Raw genomic sequence first — 24,984 nt, 5'->3', positions numbered from 1 at the left:
TCAGGATCTATTCACTCAAATTGCGTGAAAATGTAATCACATGTCAGTTCTAGTATAATATATTTGTCCAATGAATACCCATTTATCATCTGCATTTCTTATTCGTGTAGCAATTTTAATGGCCAGTAGTGTATATATATATTAGGTTGTAAAATTACAGTGAAGAGTGTAATATTTCTGGCTTATTCAGCCATCATATTAGGCTCCAGGAAGCTATTCCCAGGGCAGTGGAGATGCAAGAAGCATAGAGATGACGCAATGTGGGATGAGGTACCGGTGACAGATGTTAGATTCGGTACCATTCCCGTGAGAAAGACCGCCCGCATGATGCTGCTGCTCTGTGATTGGCTGCTGTGTTCGGCGGTAGGGCGCCAAAACGTTAAACTTTAGTTGTTATTATTAATTAAACCTGTCATCCAAATTACTTCATTTTTTAAATAAACATCTCTCAACAGCCAGCTATCAATCAGTCATTTCAAAATTATTATAATCAAAGTATTACTAAAACAAAAGACTGCCGATATTACTGCCGATGCACTTCGGTGGCGTTCGGGTCACGCCTTGCTGGCTTGGCGTGCGAAGTGTCTCGGGCAGTCCGGCTCTCCAGTTCTGACCGTTCCAGTAGACAGACATGTTGTCTGTGGCAGGATGTATTTCATGCTATTTTAGACAGATATAATGACTTTGGAAACATATGTTCAATACGTTGTGATCAAGAATAGTTTATCGTGTCTATATCAATAACAACGCGAGTAGCATCCCAAATGAGTTATAGTTTATTCGTAGCAGCAGTTCCTTGCGAAGTTAATTTCAGCCTCAAGAAAAAGAATCCACGACGTGCGTGCTGTTTTCTGCGCTGGGGACATCATCATCATGAAGACAGCAGGTTAGTGAAGTGTACAAGAACGTGTACTGCATGCACAGTACAAATTTGCTCAGTGACACGTCATCTGCAGTAATGCAGAGGAGGTAAAGAAGGCTGAAAGTATTAACACTATCTCACTTTTATTCCTTTTTTTTCTTGCCATACATGGCATCCCTTGCGGGGAAATCTTCGATGTTTGAGTGCTTTGGAGATATGAGGCATGATTATTAGAGAGCATACTGGAATTTAATTAAAGAGAATTTTACACCAGATGCGTTTCGATTATATTTATAAAGCATCTTCCGTAGTTATTCTGCAAATTGGATACATACGTTTGTACATTGTTGTATGTTTTAGATTAAAAACAAAGTTTTATTCATAAAGTTGGAATGGAAATTACCTTGTTCCTGCCCCTTTTTGTGTATTCTCCCAACCCCTGTTTCTTCTCTGCTTGTTAGCAGCAGTCGATGTCGAAAGCCGTTGGGAGAGTATGTAAACATGAGGCATAAACACAATAGGTAATGTGCACTGCAACTTTATAAACAAAACGTTGCTTTTAATCTAAAACAACCAAAAATGTACGCAGTAGGTATCCAGTTTGCAAATAACCAGGGAAGATGCTTTATAAATGAAAGCGAAATTATTCTGGGGCAAAATTCTCTTTAAATTGCAGTAAGCTTAAGGCGGAAAAACCAGTAATAAATGAAATGTCGTGTGGCCAGGGCCTCCCGTCGGGTAGACCAGTCGCCTGGTGCAGAGTTGACGCCACTTCGACGACTTGCGCGTCGATGGGGATGAGTTGATGATGATGAAGACAACACAACACCCAGTCCCTAAGCGGAGAAAATCTCCGACCCAGCCGGGAATCGAACCCGGGCCCCTTGGCATGACAGTCCGTCGCATTGGCCACTTTTTTTCCACAGTAATAACTGATGAACAAATATGTTCGCAACTAGGCACCATCAACTCAAATGTGAACGCGGCTAAATCGGAAAAATGAAGAATTACACGGTGCACCTGTCAAAAGCCTGAATAACCACCTTTTGCAGCGCAGACGTCTTCAAGATGTGCAAGAAGAGAGTCAGCGAGGTCCTGGAAGGTACCTGCAGGGGTGTGGAGCCATGCCGACTACAGTTTCGTGGTGAGCTGCGCTAGGTTTCTCGCTGGAGGATCCATGACGCGGAAAGCCCAATCGAGTTGACCCCACAGTTTCTCGGTTGGGTTTAAATACGGGGAATTAGGTGGCCAGGGTAGTACGGTAAAATTCTGCTGCTCTTCGAAGCATGCACGTACACTGCCACCTCTGCGAGACGTGGACAAAGTCCCCAAGGATTGACGCGTACTTGTTGATCCACTGTGCCTTCCAAAATGACAACCCAGGGAATGCCACAAAAACATAACCAGAGACCACGACGCTTCCTCCTTCGCTCTCGACCCTTTGCTCTCAGACGTTTCGCGCTGCACATGCCAGTGTCCATCGGACCGATGGGGCGTAAACATTATTCATCTGAAAAAGCCCCCTGTCGCCACTCAGTGAACATGCCGTTGCGTATTGGCGTTGAAATTCCAGCCTTCGTCGCCGAGGAAGAACTGTCAGCATGGTTGGAGACCCATACGCAGCAACGTTCGCTGAACTGTCGTTGAGGAGACACTGCTGATAGCCCCTTGGTCTGGGGGGTCAGCTGCTGAAAACTTACACGTCTGTTCGCCCATACACATCTGCGCAGCAGTCTTTCACCCTTGTGATCGTGGTCCGTAACGCACTACAGTTGCCTCGGTGCCAGTTTTAGACAGCGCCATTCGCCACGCACGGTATACTTCAACCAAGGCGGCAAATGTGCAGTGTACAAACTTATCTCTTTCGGAAGTGCTTGTACCCTTGTAGCGAAAGCAGAAAATCAAGCCTGTTTGGACGTCAAATAATAGCTTTGTTGCCGCAATACAACGACGTGCGTCCCACCGACACCCTTTATATAGAATGAGATTTTCACTCTGCACTGGAGTGTGCGCTGATATTAAACTTCCTGGCAGATTAAAACTGTATGCCGGACTGAGACTCGAACTCGGGACCTTTGCCTTTCACAGGCAAGTGCTCTACCAACTGAGCTACCCAAGCACGACTCACGACCCGTCCTCACAGTTTCAATTCTGCCAGTACCTCATCTCCTAGAAGAGCTTCTGTGAAGTTTGAAAGGTAGGAGACGAGGTACTGACAGAATTGAAGCTGTGAGGAGGGGTTGTGAGTCGTGCTTGGGTAGCTCAGATATTAGAGCACTTGCTCGCGAAAGCCAAAGGTCCCGAGTTCGAGTCTCGGTCCAGCACACAATTTTAATCTGCCAGGAAGTTTCACCCTTTATATACTTTCCACTGCTAGTGCTGAAAGCTGCCGTCTGTGAGTGGTTATTGTACGTTGACATCGAACATAGATGGTAGTCACATTAGCGTGACTGGACCGTGTAGTAACAGAAAACGTGTTACCTTCATGTCACCTAAATTGCAAAAAATTTAGGAGACTGTATCTTCCCTTTCAGAACTTACTTTTATTGTGACTTTTTTTTAAAATTTGCCCTCATTTCGAAAACTAAGAGCAGCTTTTCCATGATTTTCTAGTCTGTATAGTTCATGACATATAATACATGTTTTGAGGACGCATACGAAGAACAAGTTTTCCACTTAAGAAAAAAGTATTTATTATGCTAAAAACCTGAGAGACAAGAGAAGTGATTTCCTTACCATGTAGAAGAACGAACGAAGGCTTACTCAAAATCAAAAGAAACGAGTAAAGACATCATTCCATCGGGCTGTAGTTTAAATTGCTTTATTTGGCACTAATAATTTCAGGCATGGACCGTTTTAAAATGCTTGAGTAACAGATGTGCTGCATCGTTCTGGTCTCGTCACACAAAAGTCACTTGTTATGCGTTTCCTCTTCCGTCGTTAGCTCTAACAGATTTTGTTTAATGTAAGTGCACCACCTGAAAGTCACAGCAGCGTGTGCGGTGCGCTTGATTTTGGCACATTTGTGTTCTTCCTCAATTGCGACACTCCTATTTTGTTACTCAAATTCGCATGTCCTGCGAGTTTATTACCGGTGGGAAGATTTCATCTGATAATCTTGTTTTTAGTATACGCTAGTTATCTTCGCAATCTTGTGTGGCTGACTTCATTATTACTGATGCTGAACTAGAAAATAGCCATTTTTTACTTCAGTATTGCTCATCTGAAAGTAATGTACCTGCGGCAAGTAGTGGAATTAACAGCACAGCTTACCAAGGCCGGGGAGTAGGCGAATGACGTGTCCTCCAGCGAGAGCTAAATGTTTATTTTAATTTTTATTTAAATAATTGAGACATGTCCAAAGGAATTGTTGATAATGATATTAACTCAGTAAAGATAATTCGTACTTAAAATTCTTAAGTTTTGTGTATGAGGGCGTGCCGAAAAGTAACGTCTCTGAATGTTTTGTGTGACACTTTTAAAGGTTTTTAAACAAAACAAACGATATTAACAATCTACATCTTTATTCTTCATTTCTACTTAGCATTTGTTTTTCAACATAGTTACTCTGGCGACGAACACATTTCTCGCAACGAGAGTCCAGTTTGTTGATGCCGTCACTGAAGAATGTTTGACTCCGTCGATGACGCTACAACCCGACCTCTGCTTGCATCATTTCATCACTGTCAAAAGGAAGTCTCGAAGGTGTTCTTCAAATTTTGGAAACAGATGAAAATCGGATGGGGCCAAGTCGAGACCGTATGGAGTATGATCGATGACAGTAAACCCAAGACGTCGGATTGCTGCACATGTCGCAGCTTTGTCCTGCTAAGGAGAGGGTGCTCCACGTGTAGACGAACTCAGCTTCGTTTACAGTCTCAATTACAACACGCTGTTTCTTACGCACAGCCTAAGTTACGTTACAAATCGCCGTGATAAACGCTTCAATTTGGAGCTCTGTAGCCGCCAGTGGGTTGTAATTTGCTTCAGCGAAGCGACAAAATCGACCTAATAGTATTCATCACAACTGACATGGAGAATACCTCAACTGGTATTGAAAACATAATAAAAAATTTTGGAAGCATGACCTTTCAGCACGCCTTCATGGAATGGAAACAAAAATCCATAACTTTACCTTCACAGAAAGATGATGTTGTGGACAGTACAAGGTGTTACGTGGTCGGAGGTGCGACTTATTCTACATCTCCCAGGTAGATGTTTTTGTCATACACATGGGCTACATCATAGAGTTCAAGAGAAGACTGTTCTCACCTTCGATTCACACACAGAAAATCTCTCGCAGACGGAAGCGAGTACTACTACAAGTTGCTAAGGTAAATTAACGTAATCCTGTGTGAACGAGAAATGCGATTTGCAAAAAAAGGGTTTTGTATTTAACTTTTGTTTTCTTTTTTGGGTCATCAGTCTTCTTATTGGTTTAAAGCGGTCTTCCGCGAATCCCTCTCCTGCGCCAGCCTCTTCATCTCAGAATAGTACTTGCTCCCAACGTCCTCAGTTAATTGTTGAATGTATTCCAACCTCTGTGTCGCCCTCTATAGCTTCCTCGAGATCCATCCTTGACCCATCGTGTCATCTCAGATGTTACCCGCAGATCACGAGTCACATATTTCCCGGGGTTGACGAGATATACCGGTCCTGGAACGAACTAGTGACGTCACACTAGTCGGCTTGTCCGCCTCACTTCGCGAATTCTATGCTCCATGCAGGGCCCACGGGAAATCAATATGTAATTAAAAAAGTACCCACTTAAGGTCTTAAATTTCTCTTATGCTGTCGAGAGGCCACATACATTTAAAGGAGCAGTCAAGCATTATAAAACTAGCCTGAAATAGTCACTCGCTTCCAGCCAAGACGGCTGCTGGCACTCGTAAGACCTGTAGTGTCACGTGCTGTGACGTACGCACCACGGCCTGTCTTTCCCGTGGCCTCGCATATTTCCTTATGACCTACTCATTTCTGCCATAAACCTCTTTCGTCGAAATGGTGCACGAAGGAAATAAGTGTAGAAGAGTGAATTAGAGCAACTACACCCAAGAAATACCGAGAAATGGTATGAGCTTTGATGGAACAACAACTTGAGAAGCTGTATTGCAGTATTGACGAAAAGTATGACCATTACACTGACGTTCTCACCTCCTGAAAAACGAAAAGAAGTTTGACCAATATGGCGACAGAATCAGTTGATGAAAAATAAAATTTCGTGTTGCGAGGGCCTCCCGTCGGGTAGACCGGTCGCCTGGTGCAAGTCTCTTTAGTGGACGTCACTTGGGCGACTTGCGCGTCGAATACAGTGGATGAAACTTCAGTTTAAAGACTTGGGATTCACTTCGGAACTTATGGCTGTTTTTAACACTCGTAAGGAACCATTGTTGGTAAGCAATACTTGCGACATGTAGAATTATATTTATCGAGGATCAGCAATGTATAGACACTGAGTGTACCTGTAGTTTTCTCCCCCAGCGTTGGCGCGAGTTCTGCATTGATGGTTCAAAACATTATGACCGTCTGCGTAATAGCGTGATGATACACTTTTGGAAGGCAGTGCAGCAACGATTCTGCATGACATGGATTGCAAAAGTCTTTGCGGGTTTTGGTATGTGTGCACAGAGCTGCCTCCAGCAGGTTCAGATGAGCTGAGCGCGATCGCTAAGACGTCGACGTAAGTCCACTACCATACTCCTCACTGTGGTGTAATTATGTCCTTTTGCCACGGACGGTTATCCTACTGGAAGATGCCATCGCTCTCGGGTAAGACATCCTGCATGAAGAGATGCAGGTGGCCCATGCTGGGGGACGTTCTAAAATCTGTAAAACAAAAAATTCGTGTCACTCTCTCTATTTCTCTCCGAGCTCTTCATCACCACCGTCCCCTGTCTCCATCTAACTTACAGTTTATTAACGTTAGCCAATGCTGGCGTTTTTTACGTTGCATAAACATTCATTTTGTTTCTCTAGCTTTCAGTGCATTCTAGATAAATGGCCAGTAGTGTACATTTTGAGCATGGTGGTGCCTTCCGCCAAACAGTGAGCCTTCTCATTCCAGTGCCAGGTTGTAAAATGTTTTAGCCAGGAGTTTGCTCCATGGAAGATGTTATCTGTTTTTGCTCACAAGGTGGCTGGATATCCTAGGGCGGGACCACAAAGACATGGCCAATGACCGGTGGGCTATTGACCCTTGGCTCTCCCACGACAGTCCTTCCGCGAATTGGATCTAAAGAGCGGTCGACTCTACTGCCTCTGGCGATCCGCGTGCCTCCTCACTATTCAGAATGATTCCAACATTTTCCCGCTTGTACAAGGCAAGCAAATTCGCATTAAAAGTAAAAGAATAGTAAGGTTGCATTTATGATTCACTGAAAATCACTGGTACTGCTGTTTATCATATTCCTAAGTGTCAATTAAATATTCCGACCAAGCGGACGCTAATTACGAATTTGCATTCGTTAAGTGACTGTTTCTGGAAAAACTATCCCATAACACCCATTGGTGCCCACGGTGTCTTCGATTAGAGCCATCAAGAGCCATGGAAGCCTAGATGGATGTCTCTCGTAGCATAATAGTGCCACCAACGTACTGTGTCCGTGACGCAGTCCATGTTCGGAGAAGCCGTTCGGCTGGATAACGTGAGTCAACAGACCAGGTGACACGTTTCCATTTCTCTGTGGACCAATCTCAACGATCCTGTGCCCCGTGCAGCTGTAATTGATGATATAATTGATGACGATTTTGCGTCAACATGGGAACATGTAGCATTCATCTGCTTCGGAGCCCAATGTTCGAAATGTATGTTGAATGAAGTGGTCCAAAACATTTGTGCCTGCACCACCACTGTGCTCAGTCGTCGCACCTGCCACAGATCGCCGCCTATCCTGCTCTACAGATCTGGAATGCCTCCAACTTCAATCGGCGTCCTTCAATCACTTTCCTTAGATGATCATGACAAACGTACACGAACAGCCAACCAACTCCGCCGTTTCCGAGAAGGCCTTTCCCAGGCGCTGGGCCATAACAGTATGTCCTTCGCTAAAGTCGCCTACGTCAGTGGATTTTTGCCATTTGTGGCTCCTAGAATGATTCCTCTCTGCTCTGCTTATACTCGTATATTTTTCCTACCGCGCCATGCACTTGCAACGGCACCAGGCAGCAGTCAGTCTTGCTGTGGGCAGTGGTCATAATATTTTGGTTTATCAGTGTAGCCTATATCAATAATCAACAGCCTACCGCGCGCAGCAGAAAGTTATACAGACAACTAATACAAGCGATACAGATGTCTTCACACTGTGTCAGACACACCCGTGCACCTACGTAGGAGGACTGGACCGGACCGGAAGTAATAATCCACATTGTGCACCCTTGGTGACAACGGAAATCGGTGTGGTAACTTAATTTCAAAGGTCGCCTTCATATAAATGAACATCGTTTAACAGAGAATCATGTGCTGTATACAGATCTTGTCATTGGTCTCTGCGTAAACAATTCAGGTACAGTTCGAGAGCCCGTCAGGTTTAATGATTTCTGTACCACGACAGTAAGTAAGCAGTTATAACAATAATAAATGGAAAAACTCCCTCAAGAAAAAAGACCGTGAGGTACGGATGAAGACTTTCTCCCCTACTTTTCAATATGCACAAGGAAGAAGAATCGACTTAAATAAAAGAATGACTAAGAGGGGGATTAAAATGTAGGGTGAAAAGATATGATAAGATTAGCTGATGACATTGCTAGCCTCAGTAACAGTGAGGAAGAAACGCAAGACCTGTTGAGTGGAACGAACAGTCTATAGAATATCCAGAATATGGGCCGAGAGGAAAACGAAGAACGCCCAAGGTAATGAGGAAGGCATAAATTAGATTAATGAAAAGTGGTGGCTTCGAAGGAGATTGGGTGAAGGATTTCTACCTTGGATGTAAAATAACGCTTTGTTACATAACCGTTTTTCCCGTAACTGATGTAAAACCCAAAGTAGAGAGAGAAATCACACTGGAATAAATTAATCTCAAGCGATAAATGAAATATGAGTCACTACCGGTGATTGCCAAGAGTTAACTGTTATGTAGATTACAATTTACTATATTGAATTGCATCCACACGTAAATAAGAAGCCTCTGTGAAAAAATCTTGCACTTGCTTGTAGGCAAGGGGACGTTCCATGGATCATAAACTGGCAGGGAAAACAGCCACAGCAGAATTCGCGGAGAGTCCTCTGGGCCGCTTGTACGCGTACTAGGGACCTCCCTGGACAGTCTGGGGCTGTGCTTTGAGGAAAGTCGACTCGGCGCCGGATGCACTAAATTGGAAATTTGTGGTAAGTTCCTGTGGGACCAGACTGCTGAGGTGACCGGTCCCTAGGCTTACACACGACCACACTACTTAATCGAACTTAAACGAACTTACACTAAGAACGACACACACACACACACACACACACACACACACACACACACACACACATGCCCGAGGAAAGACTAACCACCGTCGGGGGGGGGGGGGGGGGCGGGGGGGGGGGGGGGGGGAGCGGATGCGCTAAGAGTCATAATGCATATTGTATCTCTAGGCTGTTCGGGGACAACGGAGACACTTTTTACTGAACTGTTTGTGACCTGGGTAACTTGCTGTTTTGGCAAAGTCCTGAAAGAACAACTATTGTGAACAGTTCTGCAGGCAGTCGGAATTCGCTGAAATTCATGAGCCGTTAAGATAACATGTTGGAGAGTGTAATGGGCTCAGAAGTTCATGGTGCCTTTGAAGATTCTTAGAAACCACCAGCGAATTCAGGAACTCAAAAAAATCCCGACTATTTAAAGAAACGTAAAAGCAGGTACCACTGGATACTGTTAATAACTTATGAGTGGGAGTGTGAAATACGATTCTGCTACCCTTATTGGCCAGCACACGAAAGTGGACAGGGAGGGAGAGGGCAGGATGCAGTTATTTAGCTCCAGATACATTGAATTTCGTCACTGGTTAACCACCTGAAATGAGACTAAGTTTCGAATCCTGCCTGGGGCATGCATGTGTGTGATGTCCTTAGGTTAGTTAGGTTTAATTAGTTCTAAGTTCTAGGGGACTTATGACCTCAGATGTTAAGTCCCATAGTGCTCAGAGCCATTTTTTTGAGCCTTCCCCTTAAAAAAAAGTTCGCTTAGGACGTTTTTGTCACAGTTTAGGATCAGATTTGTTTAAATCAAATATTTTTAGTTATATCGCCTCATTCATCTGAGGCGGGTATCATATTTCACTATCTCCAAACACTACGCAACACGTACCAGTCATATTCGCGCATCTTTTCAATGAAGAGACTTCCGACGGGCGTGTGAACCTTCTCGTGGAGGATAAGTGGTGAGCTTCGAGCAACTGAAGTCACGTTTTTTGTATTTATCTCCACAGTTTCGGCAAGAAGTAGCAGTTACTCCACAAGGTACTCACGCTGTCATGAATATTCTTCGGCAATCATAAAGCTCGTTTCACCATGGCTCAACAATAGCAACAATTTGATGGAAGAATTTTTGTAATTAAGAGCAGTCCAGATCGCAATAAATTTATTTTTATTCGCGATGTGGACTGCTATTTAACTTACTTTCATAGATCGTATTAGATGTTTCAGGGAAGTCTGCACTGTGTGATTCATGATTTAAATAATGAAAACTGCACCTGTTACTTATGTTTTGATGTTTAGCACAACACGTTTCGCGAATTTATTCTCATATTCAAGTGCATTTGTGCATAGTGATGATTTGCATGTATGTGATATTCAATATAATGGACGAGGTACAGTATCTTCTAACCGGAAAAATACGCAAGAGACGCAGAAAATCACACACGCGAATAACACCAAACATATTCGTAGAAACAAATGCACTGTAAGATTGTTATATTTAACGAGGTTATTGGATGTGTTAATATTTGTAAAGCAAAATGATATATCTGAAGAATTGTGGTCAGAGAAACAGTTGTTAGGCAACAGTATCTGTGTGAAGCGCTGTGAAGCCGTAGAATCTTGGATAGTAAGTAATGGATAGCTGGGGTGTGCAGCAGCCGGGGGTTGGTTGAGTGTACAGTGTAATGGATGGTCGCACTTTTCGAACTATGTGAATTGCAGATTTATTACAGAGGAGGAATGATGACTCAGAACAATGGTTGGATAGCAACGTTGTGAAATGAAGAACATAATTTTTTTTAAGTGTGTTCATGCATTACATCGTACACTCAATAAATCCCCAGCTGCTGCACACCATAGTTATCCACTACAGACTGTCAAAGATTCTACGACTCCAAAGTGCTGTCATCGCAGGCAGACACAGACACTGTTGCCTAACAACTGTCTCTCTGACCACAATTTTTCAAATATAGCATTTGCCTTTACAAATATTAACACATCCATAACATCATCAAAAAAGAGCCATCTTATAGCACTTGAGAATAAATTCTCGAAACACCTTGTGCTAAGCATCAAAACATAAGTAACTGGTGCAATTTTCGTTATATAAAGCATGGATTGCTTTTTTTCATTAAAATATTAAGTAAGAGCGCTGTGGTTCCTCAAAGACGTCAAAAATTATAAAGCAAGAATGCATCTCATTTAAAGAAGAAAATCTGCTCCAACAAGCCTGCGACGTTCCTTCATTTATGCTTCTGTTCAGCAGTCAAGCAGTCAAAGGGCAATCACGCAGAAATTCATTTCTTGTTGAATAATTACGTTGATGGAATCTTTCTGGTCTCAGAAGGTTTGATATGTTCATCACTTGTTGACTTTTCCGGCCTTCCTGGCCTTGGATAAAGTATACGTTAACGGCAGAATTATACCAAAAGAAGTCATAAAATGAAGTGTCAAACTCTATATTGATTTTGGCGTATTTAGATGTTTTGTGCTAACTTGCGGTATGCCGTTTCACAGCAACGGTGCAATTGAAGATTCATCACAAATACGTCACTCTTATAACTGTCAGTTAATGACGCATCAGCGATATAAGCATCCGAGGGATACTACGATAACCGACACAAAAGACGAAAGTCGCATGTCTTCATTGTAGCGTAGTGGATAAAGACGAAGATTACAAAGTCGAAGGAAATAGTTTCGTGTCTTGCCATGTGGTTTTTTTTCCCTTCATAGCGTTTTTAACACATACTCTCTTAAATGTAATACCCGGATGCTCTGCAATGTTCGCTGTTATTTACATTTCCGTTTGGTTAGAAAACGACCGATGAAATAAATATTTGGCTGCTTATTTTCGAATTTGCGGCAATTTCAGAGCGTTTGGTTAGGCAGGAACCTAAAAGGACAGCTTAAATCACTGCAAGTGAAAAGCGCAGCAATGAAATCCATGTTGTTCTTTGACACAAAGATTTGGCTGTTTATTTCCTAGTTCAAAAATGTTCAAATGTGTGTGAAATCTTATGGGACTTAACTGCTAAGGTCACCAGTCCCTAAGCTTACACACTACTTAACCTAAATTATCCTAAGGACACACACACACACACACACACACACACACACACACACACACACACACACACACACACACACACACACACCAATGCCCGAGGGAGGACTCGAACCTCCGTCGGGACCAGCCGCACAGTCCATGACTGCAGCACCTTAGACCTGTTTCCTAGTGCACGCAATGTTCACGAAGAGACATATACTTCGCAGGCTACAGCCAATGGCACTTCCGGCTGGTATATTCTGCCGATGACTACATGTCTTGGCTAACCATGTACGCTCACACGCCCATTACGAAAACGATTACACCTGGGAGAAACTATAATACTCCACTGCTAAAGCGCGAAAACTTCACTGTTGCACTGTGGGCGCCTGTCTGGTATTTCCGCCCAAGTTTTCATCTTAATCTAAGGCCTTTGCACCTAAACAGCTACAGTACCTGAGGCCTGTTCAAACTTCATTTCAAGATCTCTACTTGAAAACAGATGACTACGAATGAAATAACATAAAATGCACTCCTCTCTCTCATGTCTTCTGCTGCAGCTCAACGTAATTTTTGGTATTGTTACGCCATTCACCATCACAATTACGAACCTATGCATTACTTGTGGCATGGGTCTCGTATTTAAAATATTGTTTCCTTTCTCTAGGAAATGGGAGGAGACAACAGCAAAACGTAAAAAAAAGTTCAAAAGTGTATGTCTTCAATTATAGCCACCAAAATAACGTAAATACTTAGAAGTAAATTATTTAGCAAGTATTTACAGTTTTTTACATTTTAATGCAGCACATTTCATGTAAAGTTCTTTTACGTCTGCTCATTTTCAGGTGCACCTGAAGCTGCCGACAAAAAAATTAGGAGCTGTTGATAGTGCACCGTAAGTAAATCACTATTATTACGTGACTTTCATCCATAATTAGCCATTTTTATATGTAAAGACATGGAAAATTTGCGGCCCTTAACTTAATTTATACATGATCATGTTGTTTTCAGTAACTGTCGAAAAAGTTACTTGAAAAAACACAAAAACCTAGTGACTTTTTGTATCACTGTACAATGGCAAAAGATGTTGACTTTCAATCATCTTCAGTTGCTCAGGTGTAGATGGGTAAAATGCCAAAACGCGTCCTACCGTGAATACACTTATTTAAAAAGTGATTTGGTTGTTGTATTTCTTCAAGTAACTCCTAACTGTCCGCCGCTCGTGGTCTCGTGGTAGCGTTCTAGCTTCCCGAGCACGGGATCCCGGGTTCGATTCCCGGCGGAGTTAGGAATTTTCACCTGCTCCGAGATGACTGGATGTTGTTGTGTCGTCTTCATCATCATCATTCATCCCCATTACGGTCGGAGGAAGGCACCACCTCCATTAGGACCTTGCCTAGTACGGCGGTGCGAGTCTCCCGCAACGTGGCCCTACGCTCTGTCAAGAAGCATTGGACTTCATTTCCACTCCAAATCCTAATTGCTGTGGCATAAAATCCGTTCAAATGTACTCTGCTATTTTCCATTATCACACGACTGGTTCTCTGCGTAAATGACAAACACTGCTCATATCGGTCCAAACGAAGTCCTTTCCTGTAAAACAAAAAGAGAATCTAACTTTTTTCTAACATTCGAGTGTAACGTAACATACATTTTGAAAACAATGGTCGGCCGCTTTGGCCGAGTGGTTCCAGGCGCTTCAGTCCGGAACCGCACTGCTGCTACGGTCGCAGGTTCGAATCCTGCCTCGGGCATGGATGTGTGTGATGTCCTTAGGTTAGTTAGGTTCACGTAGTTCTAAGTCAAGGGGAATGATGACCTCAGATGTTAAGTCCCATAGTGCTTAGAGCCATTTTTTGAAAACAATGAGGTAATCGAATTTTTTTCCTTCTTCACACTAAAGCTTTTGTCCATTCAGTTAAAACTTGTGAAATTTTTGTCGTATGCTTTGTTCAATTGTTTGAGTTTCTGTTAAAAAGCTCTACGGAATATTTGGAATATACGTTCATGATTTTCCCTATTTGAAACAATACTTTTTAAACATATTTCAACAATTAAAATAAATCAGATGGAATACTTTTGCAATTAGACTAGGACATCTATTGTAACAAGAATTCAATGTTGTCCGCTGTCCCTTTAAAACTCAGTCTTAAGCTTGTAACAAGAAATGGCTCACTGTGACGACTAACAACACGCTACATACCGTTAAAGTGGTCTACGAGTGGATGGCATTCTATCTTCTCTTCTCGAAGGGATTCTACTATCCTTTGCCGGTTACCTTACTGCCAGTACCTGACTCACTGCCATATCGTCAGGAGAGAGGATCCATCCCGTTGCCGGTGTGACTCTCCTTTGTCGATGGCCTATATTCTACTGTTACGCCGCAAATAGTTAATTTGGTGCAGCGGAGGAAACTTTAAGACAGCTTCCACGGCTGATGCAAAGAGTGCCGCATAAGCGGGTTAGACAAGAGCAGACCAAAGGTTATTACATTGGGGACCGCTGCTGATTCAACTAGAACAGGGGTATGACGCCAGGCGGTACTATATAACAAGGCGCATCAGGAGTGATAACACCAACGGCACAACGGAAACGCATAGCCATTGCAGTGGTGGCCCAGTTACTTCACACCCGAGCCACGAACTTCTTGTGGCTTACATCATAAAAACCAATACTGTAGCAAATCAAGGACAGGCCAAGAACACGTCATTTTCAGTCAGAGGTATCGCAGTCTGCTAGGTACCACTCTTGAGTGGGTACCAACGTCGGCACGTGAGTCTTACCAGTCTCCATGGCTCATCCAGTCAGACTCATTGTAGTCTGCAGCTGCTAACTGCAGCCCTACTGCTGGTACCAAGTCCGATGCTGTGGACTTAGCGCTCTCTAAGCTGTAGGCCATTTCAGCTGCCGCTCGCCTTGAGGTCTGGAGGTCTCTGGCTCTCATACAGGCCCATGCAGCTATTCATCCGCCTTCGTTTGGCGACGCAAACTACTGGCTGCCTGCCTCTGACCTGGGCAGACATTGCTGGTGAACCATATACACTGGGTCCACACGTTAAAATCGCGCACCAAGTCGCACATAATCCAGGGCTGGTTGGCCACTTGTAGGCAACGCAGCTGAGCCAGTGGAACACCGACTTTTTGGTGACAGTGGCCTGGCACTGCTGTTGGCATAATCGCTTCGTCACCTGTGAGACACTGCCGAGCCCCTGACCATAACACCTTCCACCTCAGTTGATATACGGCTTTCATCCCGCAGGTATTGGCCACCCTGTGAATCGGCACAACTACTCTAGTACTGAGTAATAAATGTGTGGCGTATCAATGCTGTTTCACTGATGACACGTCGGACGTCTACCAGGCACCCACTCACCGCCCCATTGTCACCCTGCTTAGGTGGTGGACTGACCTCCAAGTACCTCATTCCGTTACAGACCAAAAACGCCGACTACCCTGGTCGCTGTACCACTCTTAGCGAACACTGAAGCATGACAACTTTGTCTCTATTGTTAGGCGACGACGTCGAAGCGGGGGAGCTGGTTTTACATTTATTATAGAGAGTGGTTTAAAGTCGGTGTTTGGCCGGCAAGGGCAAGGTGGCGTAAAGTTACTTGTCAGTCTTTGCACCAATTTATTAACGTATCAGAAAAACAGTTTTACAGCCCAATTCAAAACTTAAAGCAACACTGTGCGCTAATACAAAAACATCCGGTAACACATTCATAGTCTCTCACTCAGACCAAAACACCAATTCGTTACAATAAGTATTTAAAAACTCAAGAACAGGTAACAGCCCTAAAGGACACGAAACACTGATGTATGAAATTACCCTGGGGCTGCTCACAAAAATAAGTACAATCAGGAAAAATTCTAAAATGCATAGCAGTATTAAAATAAAGTTGGTCTGCCAAGGCTAGAGCTCCACATACAAGTTTGCTATAACTGTGCGAATTCTTACCTCAAGGCTTGCTCTAAATAGGGATGGACACAGTGTCTAACAAATAACACAATTACAATCCAAAGGTAATATTACCAGGATAACAAATATCGGGACAATTTTAAAGTAGCAAAAAATGACCAAATGCTTTCAAAAATTTCTCAAGGGAGCCTAGACCTTGATTCATAGTGGACTCTGGCAACAGCATTACCAAGAATTCAAGGCTTCTGAACAGTGATTGCGAAAGGGAACTAGAGCGGTAATACAAGAACTACAGAAGAAAATATGCCAAGGGTTCGTTTCAACTGTATGTGCTCACATCACCTGGCAGCAAGTGCAACAAGAGGACTCAGTTCATTGATTATTACGACGCGACTACACTGAATGGTTAACACGACGTACTCAGAAACAGGAGTAATTTTAACACAAAATTAAGACGCCCGCAATAATTAGTAGTGATCCTAGCACAGACTAGAAGCGTAGCAAGAGCTTAGGGAAGCACCATATCACACACACACACACACACACACACACACACACACACACACACACACACACAGCTCAGGAGACTGCCCCATGCTGTGCCTTCCAGAAAGCGACGGGACGGACGGCTCTATAGCAAACAGAGCCGGGCGTGCCGTAATTCCACCGCTGGGCCAGCACACCCTTCTTATCGCCGGCCGAGTATACAGTAGCTACCCAAGCATTCCGTCAAATCCATCCTGCTCACTTGCTCGCCGGTACTTCCTCGATCCCTCCTCTCATGTGCAGTCTTCTGCAGTGCTCGCCATTCCGCCTTGCAGCAAACCACGATCTCTCTTCATGGCTCCGGAGGACGCGGGTGAAATGTTACGGCTGTCGACTTACTAAAAGTAACTAGACCGCTCACTGGCGGTAGTCTAACATTCTCATACTGAAGCTGCCATTTGCAGTACAGTGCTGTGTTTGCACGTAACAAATGATCTCAAATATCTGATAAAACTTAAGGACTCTGTATCCCTGCTAAGAACAAGTGCAAAAATGATATGGCTAGTACAAGACGAGAGTTTATTCAAGTCCACGTTAGTTAAAGAATAAATTACGATAAAATTGTGCAAATGAAGGGAGATAAAACTGCGTTACACGAAAATAAGGACTGAGAAACAAGCGCAAAAGACAAACGCGAAGGATATGCAAGGGAACATTAACTAGGAACATAAAGTGAAAAACTTAATGAATTAAAAATTAATTTCACTATCTGCTACATACATTTCATGCAACTGTCTTGAAACGATAACTTGCCGCATTTTCACTCCTACTTGCAAGAAATGAACCCTACAATCTTGATGTACAGGGCGGGGCAAATAAAAGTGGCCCAGACGAGTGCATAAGATTTGTGGCAGCATTAACGGAGCAGGAAAAGACCCACAGTTACTTTTAATAAGATGGAGCAACTGCCCGTACAGCCGGCCGAACTTTGGAGCACATTTACACGATCTTCACGCCAGACAGATATGTTTGCAGATATCGGTGTTGGTCACGGCCCTAACTAGCCACCCATGTCACCCATGCCACCTGACCTGCCAGTGTGCGATTACTTTGTGGCGAGCTCTCAAGTCTAAAGTGTATCGCAGCAACCCTCACAGTCTTCAAGAACTGCAGCAGAACATTTCGAATGAGACTTCAGCAATTCCAGCAGTCCAGCTATGATCCGCCTTCAGAAACTTGCTAACCAGGCCCAAAAGTGCCAAGAGATGAATGGTGGTCACTTTCCACATCTGCTATCACTAGGTTAGTAATGCATTTCCTTTGCTGTGTTTCTTTGTACCCTGGGACTCTATTCTCCGGTCGACTTTTATTTGCCCCACCCTGTACAATTTCCCGTCTTTTGCGTAGACCTAGCACAGAAAACAAGAAAAGTACAATCATTTAACACAGAATGAAATTACAATGAAATGAATACCCCTGGCTGCACACAGGCGTTGACATAAGTCAATGGGGACAGTTGAAAAATATGTACTCCGACCCGGGATCTCGTGCTTAATGACAGACGCTCTATCCATCGGAGCAACCGAGGACACAGAGGATACTGCGACTGCAGGGACTTAACTCTCGCACGCCTCCCGTGAGACCCACGCTCGCAGCTTATTGTCCCGCACTATATTCATAGTGCCCCTGCCAATTGTACTCATTACTCGCGGCTTTACTGCCGATTCCCGTAAGAGTTCGGCCGGCCGGCGAGGTCAGTAACCGGTTGAAGTCAGTCGACTGAGCATCCGATGAAAGACTCGGGTATAGGAAGATGCGAGATTAAAGGGAAACCTTTGAAAAGCAGCTAAGCAACCTGAAGAGGACCGTTGTAAGCTCGGTCGAAACGTTCAGCATATTACTTGTTTCAGTGTTTCATAACGACGCGGTCTGATATACAAAATTATTTTATTCAAATTGACACCAGCTTCGGAACCCTACGAACTTACAGTAGTGGACCGTGTTTAGTGGTTGTATTGAGGGGCTCATTTATTTGATATAGGAATCTTGAACGGCCTGTTGCGTTTCGGAGTGAACGATCTTGGATTTTGTAATTTTGTCAACGTCAATGAATGGTATATAGCCAATCGTGTACTGTTGTTGAAAGATCAACAAACTTTTACTGTAGAAGACCGTATCATAATTTATGAATAATATTGTGTGGCAGATGATGAAAGACACGCCACGGATAGTTAGCACCCACGGTCGTCGGTCTGATGTAAGTCGCCTCCCTTAAAGATCTGATAGCCGAAACATTACGAATATGGTAACTTTAATTAGAATTTCCAAGGGAGTGGTTATTACACTCTTTAACGGGGCTTCGAGCAGATAATACACGCCCCCGCTATCCGTAAATACTGAGGTGACAAGCGGTATGTGATAGCTATATGCACATTACAGATGTCGGTAGTACCGCGTACGCAAGCTATAAAAGGGCAGTGCGTTGGCGCAGGTCTCATTTCCACTTAGGCTATTCATGTGAAAAGATTTCCGACCTGATTATGGCTGCACGATGGGAATTAACAGACTTTGAACGTGGAATGGTAGTCTACGCTAGACACATGGGACATTCGATTTCGGAAATCGTCAGGGGATTAAATACTCCAAGATCCAGTGTCAAGAGTATGCTGAGAATACCAAATTTCAGGCATTACTTCTCACCAAGGATGACGCACTGAGCGACAGCCTTCACTTAACGACCCAAAAGCAGCGGCATTTGCGTAGAGTTGTCGGTGCTAACAGACCAGCAACACTGCGTGAAATAACAGCAGAAATCAATGAATGTCACATTCGACGAACGCATCAGTTAAGACAGTGCGGTGAAATCTGTCATTACTGGGCAATTGCAGCAGACAACTAACGCGAGTGCCTTTGCTAACGGCACGAAATCGCCTGCAGCGCCTCTCCTGGGCTCGTGACCTTTTCGGTTGGACTACAGAAGACTGGAAAACCGTGGTCTCGTCACATGAGTTCTTATTTCAGATGGCAAGAGCTGATAGTAGGGCTCGTGTGTGGCGCGCACCCCGTGAAGCCATGAACCCAGGTTGTCAACAAGGAACTGCGCAGGCTGGTGGTGGCCCCACAATTGTGTGTGCTGTGTTTACACGGAATGGACTGGATCCTCTGGTCCAATTCAACCTATCATTGATTGGAAATGGTTATGTTCGGATACTATTGGCAGCCATTCATGGGCTTCACGTTCCCATACATGTCACCGGGCTACAAGTCTTCGCGTTTGGTTTGAAGAACATTCTGAACAATTGGAGCGAATGATCCCCAGTCGCCGACACGAATCCCATCGAACAGTTACGAGACGTAATCGACTGGTCAGTTCGTACACAAAATCCTTCACAGGTGACACTTTCGCAATTCCTGACAGCTGTAGAGGCAGCATTGCTCAGTATCGGCTCAAATGGCTGAGTACTATGGGACTTAACTTCTGAGGTCATCAGCCCCTAGAACTTAGAACTACTTAAACCTAACTGACCTATGGACATCACACACATCCATGCCCGAGGCAGGATTCGAACCTGCTCAGTATTTCTGCAGGGGTGTTCCAACGACTTGAGTCCATGCCCCGTTGAGCTGTTGCACTACACCGATACGATGTTAAGAAAGTATCCCGTGACTTCTGTCACCTCAATGTAGTCTACCACCAGACCACAGGGACTTGCGATGTGGGCTCGATGGAGTGATTGCTGATGCCTTGAAAGAGTAGAGAAAGCAACTACTTCATTGAGCCATCATTCTGTTCGCTTTCATTAGTCGCAAATCACAATGAGGCGTAGGTTAATTTGACGAATGTGGACAACGAAAGCGTCCGTGCCGCGTCTCAGATAATGCCAAACCGTTCTGCTGCCATTGTATCATTACTCGTCTTTATCTCTCTCGCTCATCTCGTTATTTAATGTTTCTTATTGCCTGAGAATTGTTTCATACAATTATCTGAGCAATGTCTTCTGAATTTGTCCTTGCATTTATTTTTTGTTATTGATGATTTAAGCACTCTTTGCCGGCTTTTCAGTGCTACTATTGCTGTTCTGTCTGTGTTATTTAATTGTATGTGAACTGGTAGACCCTAATGTAAAATACAAGGTGCGTTCCATAAATAATGCGACAAAATTCATAAAAAATCATTTATTGAATATATTCGTACAAATAATGAAAAATTTTCTATATAGCACCCTCTTGCGTCGATAAACTTCTGGAGGCGGTGTTTCCATGCCTGGAAGGCATCCTGGAATGCCTTTTCCGGAACGTCCTTTAGAGTTGATGTAACATACACCTGGATGCTTGCAATCGTGTCCCAATGTTTTCATTTCATGACTCCTATTAACCGAGGAAACAAAACAAAGCCAGCAGGAGCCAGGTCAGGACTGTAGGGAGGCTGGGAAATGGGAAACCAATGTGGTCTTGGTCCTGGCCAGCAAGTAGTTGACAATGACGGCGCTGTGACTCGGCTTGTAGTCGCAGTGAACTTTCCACGTGTCCTTGATGTCGCTTCAGCAGCGCGAGACCCTCCTTTCCAGTCTTTTGAGCACTTCCAAGTAGAAAGCTGAGTTCACTGTAGTCCCAGTAGGTACGAATTCGTGGTGGACAATGCCTCTGACGTCAAAGAAGACAATGAGCATGGTTTTGATCCTGGACTTGCTCATGAGTGGCTTCTTTGGATGGGGTGGCGATGGGGTGTGCCACTCTGAATTCTGCCTTTTTGTCTCAGGGTCGTACTCAAAAATCCATGACTCATCGCCAGTGAAAACTGAGTTTAAAAAATGAGGGTCATCTCCACACATTTCCAACATTTCTCGGCATTGAAGCACTCGCATGTGTTTGTGTTCGTCGGTCAACACTTTTGGGTCGAATTTGGCACACACCTTTCTCTTGCTGAAATCTTCGGTCACAATGCGGAAAACTGTTGTTTTTGACATGTCTCGAGCTTGTTATGTCAATTGAAGGCTCAGCCGTCTGTCAGAGTTAAAACAAACGCCCACACGTCACATTTTCGTCGACTCGTGCGGTTGATGCCCGTCCACTGCGAGGTTCGTCGGTGATCTCCTCTCGGCCCTCCATGAACGACTTGTGCCATCGGAAAACTGGTGATTTGGACAATCAATCAGTCCGAAAGGCATGCCGAAGTAACGGAAACGTTTCGGTGGCGGACTTCCCAGGTTTAACGCAAAATTTGATAGTATACCGTTGCTCTACAGTCTACACAATGGTCCATTGTGCCGTTTTACATAAACTCAAAACGGGGTTGACGGAAACGCACGTCCTGGCTCTCCGGCAGTTCGCAGTCGAATGAGACAAAGAGCGCTTTGAAGCTAACACCCTCCCCCCTCCCCCCGCTCTCCACTTAGCCCAGCCGGTTACAACATGCTGTGGTGTACTGTTGCGTCAGAAAAAAATTGGTCGGATTACTTATGGAACGCTCTCTGTATATCCATATTTGCAAGTTACTTATAGCTAATTCCACTTCTCGCTTATCAACCTCCATAATTTGCGGTCTCCCAATATGCCTCTTGGATACCCCAGGGAAAACGAAAAACAAAGTCGACCAACGCATCTCAATATCTTCTTTGACCACGCATTACTATCAATTCGTTCCAAATGGCCTTACTGCACTGACATCTGCCTCTCAACAGCTTCCGTTATCTTCCTTTCAGTTTTCATCATTTTTATGAAGTGGACTGCTATTGAAGACTCCAGCACTTCGTCTTCAGTAATGCATAGCAGTTAATCTTTTTTTCTCTCTCTCTTCCTTATTTTTCAAACTTGTGACGCATGTACACATCTACGTGTCGTCTTGTATGTAATCTTTTTATCTTCGTTTCTCGCCTTATTATTCCATTATTTCAGTATCGTGTACGCAAGATATAAAAGGGCAATGCATTGATGAATCTGTTGTTTGTACTCAGGTGATTCATGTCAAAAGGTTTCCGACGTGATTATGGCTGCACAGCGGAAATTAACAGATTTCGTGCTAGACGCATGGGACATTTCATTTCTGAAATCGTTAGGGAATTCAATACCGAGATGTAGTTGCGGAAAACATGCTTTCTCGTTAGGGAATTCAATACCGAGATGTAGTTGCGGAAAACATGCTTTCTTTGCGCAGTGTTATTTAAAATATCGTCTACACTCTTCCAAGCTGCAAGTGTAGCCATGCCTAGATATTTAGAAGAACAAAAATATTTGATGTTAAAATTCTCAGCATCTAAATCGTGTTCGTCACCAACCTTTATCGTATACTCAGACTCTAATGCATTTATGCAAACTGAAGGTGGAGGGAGGAGAAAGGAAAGGTAAGGGAAGGAACTAATGATATCAGCTGCATCGGAACTTTATGCGGAAACAGTGGCATGAGTGATAATGCGTGCCGGACCGCTACTCGAACCCGAGATCTCCAGCTTACTAGGGAGTTGTGTTGATCACTGCACCACAAAGACACAGTGTTTATTGCAAATTCGAGAACTATCTCAGCAAGCTGCCCAGCGAACCCACTTTCCCACCTAGTGATAATCTGTGCCGGACCGGGACTCGAACTCGATGTCTCCAGCTTACTAGGGAGTTGTGTTAACCACTGCACCACCCAGGCGCAGTGTTTATCGCAAATTCGCGAACTATCCCGGATCTTCAGTAATTAACATAAAATTTTGAATTTCAGAGCTCTGAGTTCATTTCATACATTGGTGGCAACTGTCACCAGCTCAAGCCACTCAAGCGCTTAATGAATCAAACAGTTCCCTGTCTTACACGGGCCCTCATACGTTCGGTAATACAGTTAAGCCGCCCATATATTGAACTTCTGAGTGCGCGTGCTGACATTGTCAATACTAGAAAGAATGATGAGCAACAGTGATGGTTCCAAAAATAAACGTAATATTGTCAACATGTACTGAGCGCATGAGGTTGAGAATTGACCGTGTGACAATGTTTTCGCCAGTCAGAGCCGGTTGACAGAGCTTCATGATCCAACCACACGGCTTCAGTGTGCACTCTTCATGCTGTGTACTTGTTATATTACCTCAGATTCAATTTTTCAAGTAATCTTTTAGCATGAAATAGTTTTAGTAGTATGGTGCAAGAGTAATCATAATTATCAATTTGGGGTCGTCAATATAGGATTCACCACAGCATTGCTTTCTTCATTAATTTAAAAACCTAGTGGACCTATTAGCTTATTCATTGTATCAAAAAGGCTTGTACGTCATGTATATGCAATGACTAGTAAGAGTTTTGAGAAATATATCTCAGCCTAACCACAACACCATAAGAAACGTACGTTAATTATACGAATACATCGTTGCAGGATATTTATAATTACTTCATAGGTTTCAATAACGTTCTGGCCAACTGTGCTGACATTACAGCACTAAAATTGAATCATTTTGATGACCTACCTGTCACCGGAAATCTCAAAGTTATGCCTAATCTCTCGTCGAACTCGACTGCCTTTCTCATTAACTATTTTGCTTCTGTCTTTTGTGTCGTGTCAGCATTAGTAATTTCTCGTAAGATGCACGACTCGTCCGAAATTAGTTTATGAAATCTATCGGGCCCACCGGTGGGATTCTAGTTATTAAATTAACATAACGACAAGTCGCTCCTTGTTTAGCCATTGTCGTCGCCATTTCCTCTTCTTCGTTGTTTTCTGTTATTTACCAGTTATATCTAATATAATTACGACACACGATTTTTTTTTTTTTTTTTTTTTGATACTCGACATCTTAACTTGCAAAACCGCATTGCCAACTAACAATATTATTGATAGTGTGAGAGTTGTTCAATATACTGAAGATTTGACAAAGTAGTTTGTCAGATCTAGTGACAAAACAATATACAATGCAGAGAATGAAAGCAATGCAATGTGGGAAGTCATTAAAGAGGAAACAGGGAGGCTTAAAGAAAGGCGTAATAACATGCTTATAAGTGAGGGATATGAAGTAATATATGAACCACAACACCTGGCCAACTATGTGGATTACCATTTTTCAAGTATTGCAGAGAAATTACAATAAAAATTCGCAAAAACCAACATATTAGTTGTACATAATTATGTACTAGGTACAATGAAGTTACTACTAACCACAGAGCATGAAGTCAGTAAAACTGTACAAAACCTAAAAAATAGAAAGTCAGTAGGCTTAAATGAAGTAAAAAAAAAGCGTGCCAAATTCAAAAGAAAACAAAATCTGGAAGATAGATGATGTTTTACCGAAGCTGCTATTAACAGC

General features: G+C 43.5%; 1 protein-coding gene across 2 annotated transcripts in view; it reads left to right on the top strand.

Annotated features, from left to right (window-relative positions):
- The window catches only part of LOC124802407 (ATP-binding cassette sub-family G member 1-like), a 794,031-nt gene that overhangs the window by 265,630 nt on the left and 503,417 nt on the right, over positions 1-24,984 (top strand). For both annotated transcript variants that reach the window (XM_047263167.1, XM_047263166.1), the window contains exon 3: positions 13,152-13,201. The gene's annotated coding sequence lies outside the window, so the exon portion shown is untranslated. The remainder of the gene's footprint in view (positions 1-13,151; positions 13,202-24,984) is intronic.

The sequence above is a fragment of the Schistocerca piceifrons genome, chromosome 6, assembly GCF_021461385.2.
Source record: "Schistocerca piceifrons isolate TAMUIC-IGC-003096 chromosome 6, iqSchPice1.1, whole genome shotgun sequence".
Classification (NCBI taxonomy): Eukaryota; Metazoa; Arthropoda; class Insecta; order Orthoptera; family Acrididae; genus Schistocerca; species Schistocerca piceifrons.
Note: the sequence above shows the minus strand (reverse complement) of the source record. Positions and strands in the feature narration are given on the sequence as shown.